The 14,702-nt window shown below is 43.7% G+C and overlaps 1 pseudogene; it reads right to left on the bottom strand.

Annotated features, from left to right (window-relative positions):
• Window positions 1-1,585: 1,585 nt before the first annotated feature.
• On the bottom strand, window positions 1,586-2,961 carry LOC121032672 (small ubiquitin-related modifier 2-like; annotated as a pseudogene).
• Window positions 2,962-14,702: the final 11,741 nt, after the last annotated feature.

The following is a 14,702-nucleotide window of genomic DNA, read 5'->3' as shown; positions in this document are numbered from 1 at the left end:
GGTTGTTCAAAGTGTTTAAGACTTTCCTTACCTTACAGTTTCCACGGGGCAATGATACACTTATCTTGTCTTGTTGTAATCTATTCACATGCTAAGAAGCATTTTCCCTGCTCCTGGATCTTCACAGAAATAGGGATTAGAAGACTTTAAAAGAAACATCTACCAATTGCAACATACGGACTTTATATGGATCCTGATTCAAACAGACTTTAAAGAAAAACTTACAGGATAATGGGGGAATTGGAACCCTGGTTGAATAGTTTATAATGTCAAGAAAAATTATTGTTAATTTTCAAAGGTGTAATAATGGATATATACATACATGGATACATCCACACATAATGAAAGATTTATGGGTGAAACGATATAATGTCTGGGATTTGCTTCTAAATAATCTGGTGTGGGGCTGGGGGATTGCTAGGTTCATAGAACACACAAGTTTCATCATGGATTGAATTTGGGGTGATGGGCACGTGGAGGTTTGTTACATTTGTTCATTATGACAAAATACTTACTCTTTTTTATTTTGTGTACTTGAAACTTTTCATTAAAAAGAGGGGTGCCTAGGTGGCTCAGTCGGTTAAGCGTCCGACCAGCTCAGGTCATGATCTCACAGTCCATGAGTTCGAGCCCTGCGTCCGGCTCTGTGCTGACGGCTCAGAGCCTGGCGCCTGCTTCGGATTCTGTGTCCCCCTCTCTCTCTGCCCCTCCCCCCGCTCATGCTCTGTCTCGAAAATAAATAAAAACATTAAAAAAAATTTTTTTTAAAGAAAAGAAGCCTGGCATGCCTGTGTGGCTCAGTCACTTAAGTGCCTGACTTCCGCTCAGTTTATAACTTTTTGGTTCATGAGTTCCAGCACTGGCTACTGTCTCTACTGTTAGCACGGAGTCCACTTTGGATCCTCTGTCTCCCTCACTCGCTGCCGTTCCCCTGCTTGTGTGCTCTCTCGCTCTCTCTCTCTCTCAAAAATAAATATGAAAACATAAAAAAGAAAAAAAGGAAAAGAAAAGAAGCCAGTTTGGTTCCATTCTGGTTTTGATGACTTATGTGGCAGGGAGGCCACACCCTGCTGGGTTACAGGGCTCCTGAGAGGGCTACCTCTTTGCCACGCAGGAGCTGTTCCAGGTACAAGAAGCCTTTCCCTCGCTCCCTTCATTCCTCTCAAGGCTTCTTGGCAGAAGTCCTACTGCTCTTCCATTTCATGCTTCTCCTAATTATTCCCAACAAAGAGAAACTTGAAATCACATATGCTGCCACTGAACATCTTGTTGCTGAAAGGGCATACAGAAATAGCCCAAAGAGCAGAGTCTGTGGCGGAGAAAGCATCTGGGGAAAGATTTCTGCCTTGTTTTTCTTTAAAATAAGGTTATTTAGCATAGGTCTTAGAAAAACTTAGTGAGCCACATTTCATTTTTCTGTTAATTGCATTTGAGCTGAGAACAGAAGTAAAAAAGCATTTTCTTCGTTGTCTTTTTTTTTTAAACAAGAAATTTATTCAAACAACAAGTTGCATACCTTGAAGGGAAATTATCTAGGAATTCTTTTAGAGTAATTTATCTCTACTTAACGTCAGTTGTCCCCACACATAACAGCTATATACAAAAAAAGTTGTAAAATTATCCTTGGTTGTATAATGATAAATGAAAAACATTAAAATTCTCCAGTTGAACAGTGAAATGAAAAGATGCTCGATACCAGTAATCATCAGGGAAATGCAAATCAAAACCACAATACAACCCTACTGCTATCACCTAAAAGAAGAATTTTTATTTTATTTTATTTGTTGTTGTTGTTGCTAAAGAGTGAAAGCAAAGTAACTTACTGGAATACAAAGATAAGAGCCGAATGGGCCTTCCATGAAGGGAGAAAGGGTGTATTTTCAGAGAGGCAGTATTTTTCTCCATTCCACGTCCACTTGATGTCAATCAAAACATCATTGTCCATTTATTTGAAAATAACGACAGCAACAAAAGCCAGTATGCTTGTGCACGTACACCAATTACTTTATGAACAACAAAAGAATGGGGAGAGGGGAAATGAAAGAATAGAGAAAACGATACTGTACGCTATGAGTCAGGATTTGGTGGAACCAAACTGCAATTTTCTAACTGAGAATGTCTTCCTTCTTAGTCTGGAGGAACAGAGTTCTGGAGTGAAGTAGCAGATTCCCTTTTTTGGTAGACACCTCCTATCTGCTGCCGGAACACATCAATTGTATCTTCCTCATCCATGTCCAACTGTGCAGGTGTGTCTGTTTTAATGGACGGCTGCCCATCAAATTGGAATCTGATCTGCCTCATTGACAAACCCTGTCATTCACAATAGGCTTTCAACAGTTCACTAAGTAGTGTATGCCTCTTAATCTTACACTGTGTCACAGAAGGATCCTTCCCTGCCACCTTCAAATGAATGATCATGGTTCTTGGTCTTGACTCATTCCTTGGGTTCTTCATTGGTCACGGTGAGCCCCAAGGTCTCCTCAGCTGCTCCTTCACAAAGAAGGTACCAGGCTGGCACTGAACAAGCACATAGCAGCCCCAGGAGCAGCAGGAGGAAGAGGGAGCAGCGGTCAAAAAACATATTCTGAAATAAAAAAATTAGTCTCTTGGAAGTGTAAATTTAATTTGTTAGAATCTACTAGACCAGGATAGGGGAAGATCTTTATTATGGGAATTATTTCCAGTTGATTAATTGTGAAATAGTGGAGACTGAGCTGGAGAAGTCTGAAACTCACAGGTAACTGACATACTTGTGTAAGATAAAGGTCTTAGCAGGGAAGGGCTTCTCAACACAGCCAAAAGAGCAAGGAATGTTCCTTTACAGCAGCATTAAAAGAATAAAAGACTTGGGAATGAATTTAACAAAACAAAATGTCTACTTGGAAAACTGCAAAACATTGTTGAAAGAAATTAAGGAAGATCTAAATAAATGAGAAGATATCTCAGGTTCAAGGGTCAGAGGACTTAATATTCTGTCAAGATGTCAGCACTCCCCGAAGTGATCCACCGAGTCATTCACTGCTATCCCCATCAAAATTTCAGCTGGGTTCTTTGCAGATATTCACAAAATGATCCTAAAAATCACATGGAAACACAAGGGACTCAGAAGAGCCAAAATATTCTTGAAAAAGAAGAACAAAATTAGAGGACTCACTTCTCGAAACAAAAACTGATTTTAAAGCTACAGTGATCAAGACAATGTGTTCCCAGCATAAAGACAGACATATAGTTCAAAGGAATAGGATTCAGGGTCCAGAAATAAACCTTCACATTGCAGTTAATTGATTTTCTTTTTTTTTCTTTCTTTCTTTTCTTTTCTTTTTTTTTTTTTTTTTTTTTTTGGCAGTTAATTGATTTTCAATAGGGTCCAAGGCCATTCAGTGGAGAAAAGAATAGTCTTTTCAATAAATGGTTCTTGGACAACCAGGTAAAAGAATGAAAGTAGATGATCTACCATACACCATATACAAAAATTAACTCCAAATGGGTCAAGAACCTAATTTAAAACTGTAACAGTCTTTAGAAAACACACAGATGTAAATCCTTGTGATTTTGGATTAGGTAATGATTTTTTAAGACATGACACCTGAAGCATAAGCAACTGAAGAAAACATCGACAAATTGAGCTTTATCAAAATTAAAAAATTTTGTGATTCAAAGAACACCATCAAAAGAAGTAAAAAAAAAAAAAGGACAACCTATAGAATGGGAGGAAATATTTGTAAATCATATATCTGACAAAGCATTGATACCTAGAATATATAAAACACTGTTACCACTCAACAATAAGAAGATATATAACCCAATTGAAACACAGGTGTAGGATCAGAGGAGACATTCTCCAAAGAAGATATGCAAGTGACCAACATGCACATGAAAAGGTGTTTCAACACAATTAGCCATCAGGGAAATGCAACTCAAAACCACAATGTGATTCACTTCACACTACGATAGCTGTAATCACAAAGACAGATAATAAAAAGTGGTGGCAAAGATACGGAGAATTAGAACCCACCAATATTGCTGATGGGAATGTAAAATAATGCAGTTCCTATAGAAAATAGGTTGGCAGTTCCTCAAATGCTCAAACGTAGAGTCATCACATGGCCTTGCAGTTCTACTCCTAGGTATATACCCAAGAGAAATGAAAACATATGTCTACACAAAAACTTATACATGAACGTTCGTAGTAGCCTGGAGGCTGGTGACGAGATGGCTCTCACTGCATCTCACTGATGAGATGGCTGTGTCACAGGGCAGGCTACTGGTTGACAGCTCAGCTGGGTCCGGGGTCCTGAGAACTTGAGTCCGTGTTCATGAACTCCTCCATGGGCTGTTCTCCTTCCTCAAGCCGTGATGACTGGACTTGAAGGAGAGGGAACATCCCAAGACACAAGCAGTAAAAGGTGCCAGCTTCTTAGGGCCTGAGTCTAGAAACTGGTACCATTACCTCTGTTGCATTTTATTGGTTGAGTAGTCACAGAACCTAGATTCAAGAGGAGGGGACATTGACCTCAACTCTTGATGAAAAGTGTGTTAAAATTTTGATGACATGTTTTATAACTGCCTCACCCCATAGTAATTTCCAGAGCTGGGATGTGAATCCAGGAATGTCTGAATCAGAGAGTTCAAAGTCTTAAAAATTCTGATTTACATTTCAAATAGGAAGGGTGAGAGACCCTGGCATGGAAGAGCAGGAAAGCTATTTAAAATGTTTTTAGTTGGGGGTGGCTGGCTGGCTCAGTTGGAGGAGCATGTGAATCTCGATCTTTAGGTCGTGAGTTCCAGCCCCATGTTGGGTGTAGAGGTTACTTAGATGAAATAAAACTTAAAAACAATAAAATATTTTTAGTTGGTTTTAGGAGGGATGTTGTTGCTGCTGCATTACCCTGTTCATAATCATGACCATTTTGAATAAAACCATTGGCAATATTTATGGCAAGTTTCAGCGATGTCATTTTAACGCTGAATTTCTGAAAGGGGGAAGGTCACTTATATTAGAGACGAGGCGATGAAAAGAACAAACAGAAGTGCTTGTTTCCCTTTTAGCAACAGATCTGAAGACAGGACTTGCCATGAACAGAAAGAGCTCTGTCTATACTTTGGTTTTGAAGGAGAAGAAAAGTCCCTTTATAGTGGGCATGTCTTAACTCAACACCACGTTTCTCAGCTGGGCTTTAATCCTAGGGCTACAATCAAACCATTCAAAACCCTATCATTATACCTGACAGATGGGGCATGTGCCAGCATGATTCAGACCCGGTAGCACATCAAAATGGGAAGTCAGGGCTTTGTTCAATTGTTGGTTTTAAGATGCAAATAGAATCCAGCCCCTTTCCTATTTTATTCTGCCATTGTTCCTCAAAGTTTTTCCCCAGAGGATAGAGAAATTCCAGCCATTGCCCTCATTTGCTTTGGGGATCTTGGGTTTTAATACCACTACAGATGAAGATTTGCATAAATCACAGCTGCTAAAAGCTGACTTAAGTGAATAGACATTGTAAATAGGATCTTGATGCCTGGATAATATGAGGTGCTTGGGAGGGAAGCTAACTTAACAATATGTGGTATTGGAACATCATTACTAAAACAATGCACTTGAGTAGGTCCAGGGATAGTTATTTTCTTGTGGTACTCATCAGCAAGGAGAAAATAGTCATTTTTGCTAACCACTGAGTTTATTTCCCAGAGTAAGACATCCTTACTGGGATTCCCAACACCTGCTATCCTGGCCCACACTGGGATGAGCTTACATGCCGCTAGGCATAGATGATATCTGCCAGGACGCTGCCTCTGGGGTCCTGGTTCTCGGACCAGTCCACTGAAAGGGCTTTGTGACGATAATTCACAGGAGCAGACTACAGTCTTGGAAGAAGGACAACAGCTTAAATAGACAGTTCTACTAAAGGAACAGGCAAGAAAGCTGCTTCATGGACTGACTTTCTGAGAGCTGCCTCCTTAGGACTAGGAAGGATGAGGAATCTGGCATTGGATGGCGTGGTCAGAGGGCCCAGAGAAAAGTTGTTTCATTCTGCTGTGTCCTGCCCTGAGTGCTCAGGGACCTACCAACAACATTCCCAGAATCTTTGCCTGGCGGGGCTGATAAGCCATTTGCTGCTGCTTTGCAGAGGCTGGAACCCTTCCGTCCCTAATGGACCAGAAGCCATTAGCACGATCGATCGGTGGCCAGGATGCTGCTCTAGCCCCTCCCTGGGTGATTTATGATCTCGGTGCTGAGATAGGAGCACTGATGGACTGTCTTCCCAAGATGTGGTCCACTCTGCCCTAGAATTCTTTCAACACAAGCCTTTAATCAGGAGCATAGACACCCAAGGTTTGAAGAATTATTAAAAGTTGGGCAGAATTTGAGGTTGACAATTCGACATCAGTGATGGTCTGAGGCTGCATACTTGGAAAGGCAACTGAAAGGGTTAAGAGAAAAAGGCTGGTGGGATGGGAGCCATTGGAAGAACAAAGTTTTGGTTGGGTGGCTCAGCTCTGGGTAAAGACAGTGTCACGAGTAAAGGTTTAAAGCCCCTGTGAATCTCATCTCCTCTCTGTGGCCTTTGCCTTCCCCACTTCTTCCAGCTGAGGTTTTGCCTGTCACCTCCAGTCAACCCTGTGGACTTTCTGAACCAAACTGGACAGAGAGCACTGTATCAGCAACTTTACCCTGCCTGCAGGGGATTTAGAGGATCAGAGATTTCCTTGGGGTGCCGGTGGCAAGGGGCTATTGACTACATAGTACCAATTCTTTTTCAAAATATCCTTGTGGTGGGGCGACTGGTTGGCTCAGTCGGTTGAGTGTCCGACTTCGGCTCAGGACATGATCTCTCAGTTTGAGCCTCATATCGGGTTCCCTACTGTCAGCCTGTCAGCTCAGAGCCCACTTTGGATCCTCTGCCCCCCTCCCTTTCCCCCTCTGCCACTTACCCGTGTGCGCTCTCTCTCTCCCTCTCTCTCTCAAAAAATAAATAAAACATTTCAAAAAATCCTTGTGGTGACAATACCTAACATAAAGTTTACTGTTTTTATTAACCATTTTTAAGTGTGCAGTTCAGTGCTATTTCAAAAAATTTTATTTATTTATTTATTTATTTATTTAGAGGGGCAGAAAGAGAGAGGGAGAGAGACAATTTTCAGCCCAGCCCCAAGCCCAACGTGGGGCTCGATCTCACAAACTGTGAGATCATGACCTGAGTCGAAATCAAGAGTCAGATGCTTAACTCATTGAGCCACTCAGGTGCCCCTCAGTGGAATTAAGGTCACACACATTATTGTACATCCCTCTCTACAAATTTTCCATCTTCCCAAACTTTGAACCCATGGAACAATAACTCCCCACTTACCTTCTCCCTCCAGGCCTTTGCAAGGACCATTCTACTTTCTGTACCTATGAATATGACTACTCTACGTGCCTCATGTAGATGGATTCACATAATATTTGACCTTTTTATGACTTGCTTGCTTCACGTAGCATCAAGGTTCATCGTGTTGTAGCATTGTCAGAATTTCCCACCTCGTGGAGGCTGAATAATATTCTATTGTGTGTTTACACCACATTTTGTTTATCCGTTCATCTACTGATGGACATTCAGGTTGTTTCCACCTTATGGAGTGGGAATAATGCTGCTATGAACATGTATGCACAAATATCTTGCGTCCTTGTTTTCAACTCCCTTGGGTATATACCCAAAAGTGGAATTCATGAATCATATGAGAATCCTATGTTTAATATTTTGAGGGTTTGTGGGGCACCTGGGTGGCTCAGTCGGTTAAGCTTCCGACTACAGCTCAGGTCATGATCTCATGGCCCGTGAGTTCGAGCCCCGTGTCGGGCTCTGTGCTGTCAGTTCAGAGTCTGGAGCCTGCTTTGGATTCTGTCTCCCTCTCTCTCTGCCCCTTCCCCACTCACTCTCTGTCCCTATAAAAAAATTAATAAATGGTAAAAAAAAAATATTTTGAGGGTTTGTTATACTGTTTTCTACAGCAGCAATGCAACAGGTTTCTAATTTCTCCACATCCTTGTTAACACTTATTATTTTCTGTTTTTCCCTCCTTAATGGTAGCCTTTCTAATGGGTGTGAAGTGGTATCTCATTGTGGTTTTGATTTGTGTTTCCCTAATGACTCATCATGTTGAGCATCATTGCATGTGTGTATCTTCTTTGGAGATCTATGTCTATGTAAGTCTTTTGCCCATTTTTTAAATTGGGTTTTTATCGTTCTTGTTTTTGTTGTTGTTGTTGTTGTTGTTGTTTTGTCTTTGAGCTGCAGGAGTTCTTTATAGATGCTGGATATTAATCCTTTCAGAGACAGATGATTCACAAATATTTTCTCCCATTCTGCAAGCCGCCTTCCACTTTGTTGAAAATGTCCTTTGTTGCACACAGTTTTAAAATTTTGGTGAGGTCTAACTTGTCTGTTATTTCTTTTGTTGCCTTTTTCATACCCAAGAAATCATTGCCAAATCCAATGTAATGAAAGTTTCCTCTATATTTTCCTCTAAAAGTTTAATATTTTTAGCTCTTTTGTTTAGGTCTTTGATCCATTTTCAATTATTTTTTTTTATATAGTATAAGGAAAAGGGTCCGATTTCATTCCTTTGCATGTAAATATCCAGTTTTCCCAACCCTATTTGTTGAAAAGACTGTCTTTTCCCCACTGAATGGCAATGCCCATTCTTTTCTGACTTTGGGAGATTCTGCTCACCCAAACCTTTCAGATTCCATGTAGGTCTAAGTGGAGTTAAGTGTCCCTGTCACAAACCTGACTGTGCATTTAACCTTTGGGATCTGCCATCCACTCCTTGCATTCATAGGAATCAAACGTAGACTGGAATTAAACAAGATTTAGGTTATCTGGTTAGTACATATGGTAACATTAGCGTGCAGTCCAATTTAGCCTTGAAAATCTTTGTATCGCCCTAAAATTACATTGAATGACAATAAGTCAATCACAGCTGGTTTTCCCTTCTGTGTTAGAACAGACTGCTTTTTGACAGTGGGTGGGATTTGAGCATCAGATGCAGTTGATTGGCCTGCATTTAGGGACATTTTTAATGAAAATTATGAATCTATACCAATAAAATCGCATCCACAATATCTAGATGCTTACAAGGTGCACCCAAGCATAGAGATTATCCACAGGAACAGGGACACAGAGATTTGTCCACACAAAGCCCTCACTTCCCACTCACTGCTCCTTCCAAGGAACATGTCCACTGGGTGAGGTGTGCTGCTGGGACTAATGCATTGTGCTTTCTCTTACTCTCTGCATATTGCAAAAGGTTTAACTTGCATAAGTTAAAAGGCATATTGTATGGCTCCTCTATGGGCCACAGACAGCTGGGCATCTAGCTTGTTTGTGGGTTCCAAAATCACTCCTTGTACTTTCGTCTTGCTCCTCTTTGCACTTCATTGACTGGGAGTACCTTGGCCTTCTGACTTCAGTGTGGCTTTGGCCTTGGCTCCACTCCTGGATTAAAACTTCTCCTTGTGATTTGGCTTCTGGATGGCTGAAACTCCTTGTTTCTTGGGTTGTTGTTTGTTGAAGGTTGGTTGGCTTTCGAATGAACTTCTCAACTTGGACTGCTAGACTGCGGGGTTCAGGTTCACAACTGAAGGGCCTGCCCTTCCTCTATCCCTATGTGTCCTAGACCACTGCCCAATGATGGCTTTTTTACTCATCCCATTCTCTCCAGTGGAGAGAGAGAGAGAGAGAGATCAGACATTGAGGGGTCCCAGTCTTCCGGAATCTCCTTCCCAGACTGGCCCTGGCTGCAGCTTGGAATCTCTGGGCTGGGGCTGGGCTCTTCTTTCCCTGGGACATCCTAGACCTTGCTGAGGGAGGAAGGAAACTTTTCGTACCACTTCTGAAATATCATCTGGGAACTAGGTGGTTGCTGTGGACCTTGGAGCCACAGGGTCACTCTTCTCTGGACACTTTATCACTCTGAGTTTCTGAAAAATGTCTTGTCAATTCCAATCTCCTTTTACTCTTGATTTATCTCAATGTGCTCACTAGTTAATGGTCACTGTTAGCTTACTAGGGTAGACTCTCTGGTCTTGCACCTAGGATGTGATTGGCCTTCCCAGTGCTGGCCACTGTCTTGAGGTTCTTTGAGTGACTGCCTCATTCTTCTGCTCACTCCGAGGGGGACATCTTCCATGGTGCTCTCACCACTGGTTTATAGTAGGAAACCAAACAGGACAAACCAAATCCTAACAGTATTTTCCACACTGAGGGGCCGTGGCTACTCCTACCAATGCCAAGAAACTGGACCTTCCATCCCAGATATGTCCACTTCCAGGGCTGGTGGGGAAGCCAAAGATATGGCAGACTGAACCAGAAGCTCCCATTCACCATGGTGTGAGTAGAATTGGGACACCTATGGTCCTTGCCCATCTCCAGCATCCATAGACTCTCTGATAGAGTTTTTGAGCAGCCCAATAAGTGCCATTTCTTGAACACCTCCATGCACCTTCTCTGTGCTTTAACTATACAATGGACAGACAATGGCTCATTTTCACAACCCTTGGAGGGAAGGCATTAAAATCTCTGATTTGTGGTCGATCGAAACGCAGATCTGGATGGCTCAAGCAGCTTGCCCAGAGGCACATGACCGGTGACTGGTAAACTCTGTACTGCCTGATTCCAAACCTCTAATTTTTAACACTTCACCACACAGGTGACCATCAAAATGCTGAAGTAGCTAAATCTCATCTTTGTTTCTTTCAGCTTTCCCTCCTCCTCCTATGCTCCATCGTGAAGCCACAATTCACTACAGTCCCTCATTTGGTCCTGGGGTCTCACGTAGAATCCTGAACTACAGTTCATTCCCTGATTTTTCTCCTCATTCTGAAATAATTGGCCCTGGGGTCATCCCAGTAGGTATGGTGTTGGATAATTCATCATGCAAAATGGTTGCAACATTAATAGGGGAGAGTGGCTCCATCTGTCTTCCTGTTCATCGTATGTTTGCACTTTAACAGAACTCTAGCTCAGAGGACCATTGGTAGGAATTCGAGGCATTGCAACAACCCTGGAATGGAAAACATTTTTGGATAGGTCTTGTCGGTATCTGCAAATCTCAACACAACAGAAGCCCAAGCACACAGGGGACCACAACATTGACTGTCCCTTGGCGGGGAGGGGAAAGACTTCATCTCCTTCCTGACTCCCTCTTTGTAAGTGCTGTGATGAGACGGAAGGGCTTTGTGGCCAGCACTCTAAGCACTTTGATGGGATGTATGAGGTCAGAGACTTTGAAATCACCCTCAAGGAACCAGACAGCAAGGCAGGCGATAAAGCAGTAGGGGATCAGCCTGGAGCAGAGAGGGTTTAAATCCAAGATCTGCCATTTGCCCCATTACCCACTCTGGGCCTTAGTTTCCTAAGACAGGGATAACAACACTTACCTCAGAGGTCTGCAAGGACTAAAGGAGTGCTCCATATGATTCGTTATGTACGTCCTGGGAGAACAGCCGGCAAATGACATCTCAAGGAGTGCAAAACATGGGGCGCCTGGCAGTCTCCGTCGGTTGAGCGACTTTTGATTTCGACTCAGGTCCTGATGCCAGGGTTGTGGGATCAAGCCCACTGAGCTCAGCACTGAGCGTGGAGCCTGCTTGAGATTCTTTCTCTCTCTCCCCCTCTACCCTTCCTCCCCTCAGGCTCTCTCTTTCTCTTAAAAACAAAAAAATAAAATTAAAAAAATTAAGAAGGGCAAAACACCACTGAATTGTGCACTTAAAAGGGGCTAAGATGGTATATTTTATGTTATGTATATGCTATGGACTGAACAGTTGAGACCCCCAAATTCTTATGTTTAAAGAATTCACCGATCCCCAGCGTGAAGGTATTTGGAGGTGGGGCCTTTGGGAGGCAATTAGGTCATGAGGGTGTTGACCTCATGGTGGGATTAGTACCCTTAGAAGAAGAGACAGGAGACAGCTTGCACCCTCTGTGCTCTTTACCACATGAACACACAGCAAGAAGACAGCCATCTGCAAACCAGTCAGAGAGCTTCACTAGACAGTGGCACTTCCAGACCTTGGCCTTAGACTTCCCAGCCTCCAGAATGTGAGAAATAAACGTGGATCGCGTAAGCCACCCAGTCTGTGGCGTATTTGTTAGAGCAGCCCAAGCTGACTAAGACAGTATATTCGAACCATAATTTTTAAAGAGCGCAAAATGACACGGCACTGATCCACTCGCGCCCTTTCCGCATTCTTCCCAGATTAAGATAATCTGACTCCTGACTCCTTCCCTCCTTCCCTCACATTTTAGCCAAATGTCACAGTGTTGGGGATGCAGGCCTGGACCTCCTCTTTTGGAGAAGTGATTTGGGACTCGCTGAGTCTGGGCCTCGTTCTTTACCCTATCACATGAAGGCCCAAAGTGGGAGTTCTGATGTAGACCATAGCAGAGTTGATGCAAAGAATGAGAAGAATCCCTCTGTGGTCACTTTGACGGGGGAATTCGAAGACCCAGACTGAGAGAATCTGGGCCTGCCCGAAGACCCAGACTGAGAGAATCTGTCAGCCAGTTTCCATCACTGGGCCATGTGGGTTGGCATATGGCAGCCGGCAGAGAGCACTTCAGGGCCAGCAGGCTCTCCCTCACCAGTGGCTCTGGTCTCACTTGCCTCCTGGCAAAGAATGGACATAAGCTGTAGCAGGATATGGGCCCAGAGGCTACTGGACAGGTGACCCTGACGGAGTCTCAACAGATGAGTCACCTCCCAAGCCTCAAAGAAGGAAAACGGATTTGCAAAGAAAGAATGTAGACGACATCTTCTCCTGATGGAGGGAGACCCTCCCTGAGAGCACAGAACCTTGGAGCTGGACTCCTCGTTGAAGTCAGGAGCTCTCTCCTTGTTGAAGGCACAGAGGGGATGGGAGGAGGCAGAGAGTTAGCAAGAAAGAGCGACAGGCCTTCAAGGGCGCTCAGTGATTTTGTGAACAATCTGGCAGGGGGGCAGGGAACAAGCACAGAAAGTCCAAAACAGCCCTGGCATGGGGAGGTCCCCAGGCGGGTGTGACTGCAGTCAAGGGGGACTTCCATTCTCACCCGCAGGGGACTCTTTGAGATGCTATTTGCAACATGCAGCGACACGCATGAATCTCAACAACATAATGTTGAATGGAAGAAGCTGGACAAAAGGTATGATTCCATTCGCCTGAAGTCCAGAGAGACAACCAAATCTCGGGTGGTGGAAAAATGAGCAGTTATATTCTGGCAAAGGACAGGGGCTGCTGATGGTGGGTGGCTGGAAGGGGAAGCAGGGAACATTCTGGGGTGATGGTTTTCTCTCTGGATTGGGTGGTGGTTACTGGGTTAAAAAAAAAAACTCAATGAACAGTACACTTAAAATCTATGCATTTTACTGACTTAAATTACACCCCAATAAAATGAACTAATAAACACACACAATTATGTCCAAGTGAACAAAGCCTTATGCTAGGTGCCTATGGTTCACAGACGTAAGTGAAATGAGAACCTGCCCTAAGGAAGCATAGAGCAGATAGTATAGATCAGACAAAAGACATAGTCAAAAGTCAGAGAACAAGAAACCCAGTGATGATGTCCTTAGAGGGGCAGGTACAAAGGGACACCAGAGGCTAGAGGGAACAGGATGCCTTCTGCCTGGAAGAACTGCTTTGGGCTTCATAGAGGAGGCAGCATTTGAGCTGGACTTTGAAGGGGTTGGACAAGAATCTTCCAGGTAGAATTTGGTTGAGGCGCAGATCATGAGAAGGGAGCGGTGGAAGAAAAGGCTAGAAACAGGTGGGCCCCCTCTCCACAGGGTCTTGAATGTCAGGAGGAAGAGTCTGGGTTTACTAGCAGGCAGTTGAGGGGCTTCAAGCGGGAACGTGGTACTGGTGTAATATACAGGTTAGACCCAGGGAGGGGAAAGGGGAGTCTTCAGGGTGAGACCTGGTCCATAGCCATCTGGTGTCTGCTCCCCAACGAGCGACCCCCGACCTGCAGCACCAGCAGGTGCTGTCCAACCTGAGTGTGTCAGAAGGGCAGACGGCTGGGTGGATTCCACGCAGGGAATCAGAATCTGCATTTTAACAAGATCCCCGGGGTGAGGGGGGGTTGTTCGCGTGCACATCGACGTTTAAAAAACACTGGTCTATAGATTAGATAATGGAATAGCAGTCTTGTGTGGGGGCAGGGGGTTCTGAATCGGTCCTTTGTTGCCTGAAATCCTGAGCACAAAGGGGGAATGTACATAGAGGACGGATCTTTACCCTGTTGCCTGAGGGGACTGGAAGGACGTTGATTTCTGGAGCCTGAGGGAGAGCAAAGCGAACTCAGGGTAAGGCAGGGGGAAAAATCCAGAGCAGAAGTGCCGTTGCTTCTCCAGTTCACGCTGGCATCTTACAGCAAAGGCCTCTGTGGGTTAGTAATGGTGGAATCAATATTCTCGACTGCAGAGAGTGGAAGCCGGGATTACTCCATTTGAATAATTTATTACCCCCTAGCATTAGGAGTTGAAGACTTGCCAACTACCAAGTTCTTTAAAAGGTCACGGTCCCTTTCTATCCTTTTCTTCCTGCCCTTTCAGGCTAGCCCTCCATATGCTTTGCCAGACTTTGTCAGGATGATTCTAGTTTTTTTTGTTTTTTGGGTTTTTTTTTAATAGCTACTTTGTCCATGGTGAATTTTTTCCATTTAAAAGAGCTGACTTTT

This window comes from Herpailurus yagouaroundi, unplaced genomic scaffold (assembly GCF_014898765.1).
Source record: "Herpailurus yagouaroundi ecotype Mexico unplaced genomic scaffold, PumYag 142, whole genome shotgun sequence".
NCBI classification, from domain to species: domain Eukaryota; kingdom Metazoa; phylum Chordata; class Mammalia; order Carnivora; family Felidae; genus Herpailurus; species Herpailurus yagouaroundi.
This window is presented reverse-complemented; position numbering and strand designations above follow the sequence as displayed.